Raw genomic sequence first — 6,388 nt, 5'->3', positions numbered from 1 at the left:
CTTCGGATCAGTAGTGTATTCTTAAAAGACTCTGTGCATGTCAGAAGCGGAAATTGGCACGTGTTGTAGAAGTGTAGAAATGTAGAAGTAACTTTTTCGTTAGATATCATACGAACTGTTGTATCTGGATACGTTGAAATAAGCGACAGTTTTGCTGCCAGGCTACCATATCAGCTTAAAAAAACGATGAAAAATGAAGTGCCGTGTGTTTCCACTGCCATCAAGCAGAATTCTGCATCAGGTTTAAACTATGCCGACTTGGGGATCAATACTAAGACTTAAATTAGTAATTAGCTCACTTTCTGCATGTACAATAATGTGAAAAACTACAAAAAATATGATCATCCATTTGACTAAATGAATAGAATACCAAAAGAAAACAACCTGAAAGCGTGATCACAACAAAACATTTTTATATAAAACATTTTATATGGACATTCAATAACTAAAAAACATAATGGCAGTCAAGGGGGATATAGACATGACAGAAGAGGACTGTTCATTGAGGATAGCAACTATGAAGAATGGCCACATAGTTTTACTATAATACAGTGGCAAGAAAACCATGACAGGAGAAATGAAGCTGCCACGTGATATTTTGTGCGGCAGCCGTTTCGTTTGTCAACGGGCCTTTTTTTGTTGCCAAACATCGCTGTGCTCTTTGTTGTGTTAGCTAGCTTCAAACTGCTAGCTGCCCGTCATTCTCCATAGAGTTTAGCGGTAAAGAAGAACGCAGCTGGGCTCGGCTGCTCAGGAGTCAAAATATGAAAAGACACAAGATTCATGCAAAAGATTTTCAAACTTGACAAGTATCGCTCATGCTGGTTTGTCCATGCCGCCAGTGGCTTCATAAGTCCATCTTTGTGTATTTTGTGTAGCACTTCTCAAGTAGAGAACCAAAACGTGCTGGGGACTGTAAGTTAGCATCTTTAGCTAGGTTTTTTTTTTCTTTTTTTTTTTTGTGTCCAGAGCACATTCTGTAGTAATTTGGATATATAACAAATAAAATGATAAGTGTCATGAGAAAATTAAACAGCAGCACATTTAATAGAGAAAAAAAAACTTATTTACCTGTTTTTCCAAATGTGAGAAATGGAAAACACAACAGTAGCTTTGAAATTAGTCAATACATTAGAGGAAAAAAAATATATACGGATCTCATTTAACACACAACTTAGATCATATCCCACGATGACATTTTGTTTCTCACCATGTTGGAATATCAACCTGCTCATGTATGAGTGATAACACTTTAAAACAAACCTGGAGCAACCATGCTGGTCGGGCTGACAGGTTCAACCACTGAAATGTAAGGAGTCTGCTTCAAACTAAAAATAAAATTAAAAAAGGAACACAGTTGGTTTTAACCAAAGTGCTACACGCCTATGTTCGTTCACTCCAAATGTCTCAGACACCAAAACATGGACACAGAATGAGAGAAAAATCCCGTCGTTCCTGTATATTTTTGAAATAATCAAATGTCATGCTCACAGATCCTATAATCAACCAAAAACAAAACAAACTGTAGCTTGGATTGACTGACTTTTCAACCAAGAGGACAAAGGTTTGATAGTGTTACATGCATACCTCTAGTTTGTCGCTTCTCAGGTACGTTCTCGGCTCAAGAACTTTATTCCAATACAAAAGAAAATAACAAAAAAAAACTTGAAATTGAACTTGCACCTTACCAGAGAAGGGACAACACTTAAAAGATATATATATATATATATATATATATATATATATATATATATATATAAAAAGACATACAAAGTGAAAAAGAAGTAAATAAAGACAGCCATAGGATTATGATAATAACAATAAAAGATAATATATTTATACATACGGCAGAAAAATGTGCTTTCTACAAATCTTTGGAACAAAAACAAAAGCCAAAAAAAAAGCCACGTTTTGGAAATATAGAATACAACGGTATAGAAATATGCACAATAGTAAGGTTGTTTTGCATTTAAATATTTTCTATTAACTCATCGACAGAATCTCGCTCTTGCTCAGTAAATCGCTGCTGGCAGCATCTCAAACACATTTACCGACTAAAGTATGTTTCAGGAAGACTCATTCAATGTTGGACTTTGCTCTATAAAAGATGGAGCATGAGGGGAAAATCCAAATAATAAATCTCTACATTAAAGGATCAACAAATACTTGAACCCCGGGGTTGTGGGTGGATGATGTTTGGATCTAAAAGCTAAAGAAATCAATTAAAGACGACAATGTTTTAGTGTTGGATCTTTCTGTAGTGTTTTAGTGGTGGTTGCACACAGAGTGTGGTGAAATCCTGTGCATTAGAAGGATGATGTGAGACTATGGTTGTGTCATATAGTCCATAAGGTGGAGTATTTGAAATACAGATGCTTATTTTCTGATTTTAACCCCAAGGTTCACTGTTAGATCTACAAGCCCCATAACAGCAGTGGCTGCTGAGTCAAACAAAATAATGTTTTTATAAGAATATTAATGAGAATAATTACAATAATAATAATTTGGTAACTTTTTTTCTCTAAACTAATTTCTTTGCATATCATAACAATTTTAAGTTTAAAGGTTCACCATTTCCACATACTAAGAAAACTTGAGGTAAGGAACAGCTCTAATAACCCTCCCTCCCTTCAGCTTTCGGACGTGATTTCTGTAGCGTTATAAACCGTCACACATCATCCCTCCAAGCCGCCGTGTTCAGTCGCCCCTCTGCCAGAACACAGCGAGAATGGAAAGCCTCTCTCATTACTATCCGCCCACGTTAAGGTGGGATCATAAAAATCCCACCGGTGGGTGTTTTTATCATCGGTGACTCGTCGTTCAAAATGTTGGTTTTTTTAAGCTTCTCTTTTTCGATGCGCCTTCCTGCTTTCCTATCGCTCCGACGTTCTGTGGACACTTTTCATTCCCTCCCTTTTCCCTTAAATGTTGAGTGCGTGCAGGCCACACAGCACTCAGCTCTTTTTTTCCTCACACACGGTTGACAGCTGTTTAAAATGTCAGTTATCCACATACAGCCTTTGGAAGAACATCTGGGCTCCATCACGATTCTTGTGCTGCTGAGTGCCGAGGGATTAAGAAGAGGGGACTATAATACAGCCGTGCAATAGGAAAGGTGGCCAGTCTTTTTTTTTCTTCTTCTTTTTTTTTTTTTACTGTAAAGGCCGTCTGTCAGTCTTTAATACAGCATTCCTCTATTTCTGTAGTAGCGTATATACGAAAACGTGGGACTGCTCTGGGGAGGGATCTGAAATATCTTTGTTGAGTCGACTCCACACTTTAAAACTGGGTGCAGTCCACCTCCACGACAACAGAGGGAGCTCTTTCAGAGAAATTCAATGGAAGAGAGGAGCTCCTGGGAAATGTAGTGTCTTTAGTAAGGGGCAAATCTACTGTAGCCTCCCCTGTACAGTGTGGCCTGTGAAACGACAAAAGATAAACATCTAGTGAATAAAGTCCTTTCAAAATGACATCAGTCATTAATGATCAGTCTGTTGATTTTCTGTGTTTCCCTTATTGTCAATAAATTCCATAAAAAGATCAAAACCAAACCCTGATATATATGTCACCCCTCTGTGTCACAAACCTCCATTGTTGTCCAAAAATTGTCGTTAGGTTAACAGTAAGCCTCAACCTTTTCAGGGCCTGAAGACATTTACCCATTTTGCAGTTTGTTATCCAGATGTCAACACTGAATGCACTAAAAACATAATGAATGGCTAAATACATTTTCTAAAAATATATACAATTTTGTCCCTTTTGAATAACGTGTGCTCAAAACTACAGCCCTCAGCTGTTTTTTAGGGTAATTTTTTTTACTTAAGAAAAATAAAACTATATGGTTGTGACCTGTTTTTAAATATCTACGTCTTAAGTAGGAACTTGGGGAGAGCCAAGGGCAGAAAAGTGATGTTCTAAAGTATTAAGGGACGGTATAACACATTGTTGGTTTTGCTCTTCATGGGAATTGCTGACAATAACAAAAATATAGAATAGCACTCGCCTTATCCTTTGAATGTTTGACAACCTACGGGCTTCAGGGACTTACCATGGCTCCAACGCCGTAGGCAGCCGGGTTGAGCGCAGCATGGTAGGGGTCTGCCGTGTAAACTCGTCCGTAGCTATTGGAAAATAAAAAAAGCCATCAAACATGAGGTGTCGCATAATAATAGCTCATAGCACAAGGTGACTAATATGCTGTAATGTGAGTAACTCTTGGCCTGTCAGAGGAGGCTTCAAAACGTGCCGCACGGCCCACTCACCTGTCACTGTAAGCTGCTGCTGCAGCCGCCGCTGCCGCGGGAGCTACCGCAGTCGGCTGGGCGTAACGATACGCTGCATATCCGCCCTGTGACGAGGCGATGAGGGTCGATGAGGGTTGGAAGGGGGTGTGGTGCGTGGCGGAGGAGAAAGATATACGATGAAGGGAGAAACAAGAGTAAATCGTTGTTAAAAGGGTTTGCTGTATTTCCTCTACACACAGACTAGCAGTTAATCTAAAAGGGTTACATTGTGAGCAAAAAACTGCTGAGAAGAGAGCGAAAGATTAACAAGCAGACAGTCGGCAAAACTGGCTAATCTGGTGCAGTACGGCATTCACAAGGATGTAGCTCAGGCTCTGTGTGGGTCTCTCCCTCCATGACTACACAATAAACATGTTCCCCTGTGCAACATTAAAATGCAATATTTTTTTTCCCCCACTGTGCGTTGGACATGGAAGGAGAGAGAGTTCATAACCATAACTGTGCCCCACCCCGGTTCCCCTACCAAAAACACACTGTTAAAGAAAGGGGAAGGGGTGGCAAGATGATTGTGTCATTATTTATGTTTAGATGAACAGCTGATGAACAGACACAAAAAAAAATAAACTACAGGTGAAAGAAGACAGTCAGCCAGTCGGATTAAAAAAAGGGCGCACACACACACACACACACGCACGCACGCACACACACGTTCACGTGGCCAGTGACCAATCACTGACAGACACAGCATGCTTTTCCCAAACTCAGAACGCACAGCGTATTAGGCCAAACATCCCTATAAAAACAAAACAAAACAAACACCGCTGCATTCTACCCTAAAGGATCAGTCACGACCAAGTCCCCGCATTCAGGACCACACAGCTGCCGCTATGGGAGGGAGGCTGGACTGGGGGGGAGGTGGGGGAGAGGAAGGAGGACGGGGTGGAGGAAGATGACGTGTACAGGGGGGGCTTGGAAAGAGAGAGGAGGGCATGTAGAAAATGGGTGAGGAAGAGGAAGTATCACAGAGCAAGGAAAGAAGATATAGTAAATAATAAAGGGAGCAGAAGAAGAGGAAGGAGGGGCTAATGCCAGATGACACTTGAAACATCAAAAAAAGGTTTTAATTATTGACTGAGGAAGAAAAGATGAAAAGAGCGAGAAGAAGTGCAATTAAGGATGACACAAAAAAGAGGGGGGAGGAAATAGGGTGGTCTGGGGGATGAGTCAGCCTTGTCAATATGTCTGCATGCCGACATTGATTCAGTTAGCATGCCACAGGTGAAACAGATAGGGAGATTCCTGGAAGGGGTCGGAATTAACTGCTGATCCCTCTGACTACTGCCTTAATCATTTAGCATCCTGTTTGTATTTCAAATCATGGCAATGCAGCTCGTTGACACATAAGAATTCATATGTTTGTGTGAATCAATGAAAAAAAGTATAACAAAAAAATGTCCTGAAAAATGGAGTAATTTGTTTTTTTTGTTTTTGTCTCAGTCATCACAGTTGTGGACAATTCTCTGAACATGTTTTCTGATTATGGAATAAAAGTGTGTGATGAAAATGTCAAATAATGTAATAAAATGTGTTTTAATGTATCTCGCCAGAAGAACATAATGAAAAGTCATAAATTCACGGATGAAGCTAGATTTACCTAGGGACGAGGCCAAAAAAAAGACAAAATGTATCTTGGAATAGACTTGAAAACTTAATCACTGGTGCAGATTTGGGTAAAAGATATTGACCCACTGTTCAAGTATTGACCTGCAATACTGCACCTAACTTCCCCTCAAAATGTACACCCATCTCTCCTGTAGATCATTTGTGAATGGACGTCTCTATGCAGTACATGTGTCACAAAATCAGATTTCAACTTAATTCTCTTCTCCCCCTTCCGCAACTCCACCCATGTCAGAATCCAGTGAGTTAGTAGAAGAAGACAGAGAAGGCGTTTCAATCTCAGATGGTCAATAATGTCTAGCAGCACGCAGTCATTGGAGACGAGGAGGATGCACACTGGCTCTCACACAGAGTGTGTAAACCCTACCTGGGGCAATCTGCCACTAATGTCCTGAAACACTAGTCTACAGAGAGAACAGAAACAGCTATTGTCAACCTGGTTGCACACACACGCGCACACACAC

The 6,388-nt window shown here is 40.1% G+C and overlaps 1 long non-coding RNA gene across 2 annotated transcripts; it reads right to left on the bottom strand.

Moving 5' to 3' along the window:
* Positions 1-2,865: 2,865 nt before the first annotated feature.
* LOC116396919 (uncharacterized) lies at positions 2,866-6,382 on the bottom strand. Of its 2 annotated transcripts, XR_004213636.1 has the most exons (4): positions 6,292-6,382; positions 4,263-4,348; positions 4,049-4,121; positions 2,866-3,418 (listed from the first exon to the last, which is right to left on the bottom strand). It is a non-coding gene; the product is annotated as an uncharacterized LOC116396919 (long non-coding RNA). The 2 variants fall into 2 exon arrangements; XR_004213635.1 differs by having other exon boundaries at positions 4,263-6,382.
* Positions 6,383-6,388: the final 6 nt, after the last annotated feature.

This window comes from Anarrhichthys ocellatus, unplaced genomic scaffold (genome assembly GCF_004355925.1).
Source record: "Anarrhichthys ocellatus isolate YVR2014 unplaced genomic scaffold, GSC_Weel_1.0 scaffold61, whole genome shotgun sequence".
In the NCBI taxonomy this organism is placed as follows: Eukaryota; Metazoa; Chordata; class Actinopteri; order Perciformes; family Anarhichadidae; genus Anarrhichthys; species Anarrhichthys ocellatus.
Note: the sequence above shows the minus strand (reverse complement) of the source record. Positions and strands in the feature narration are given on the sequence as shown.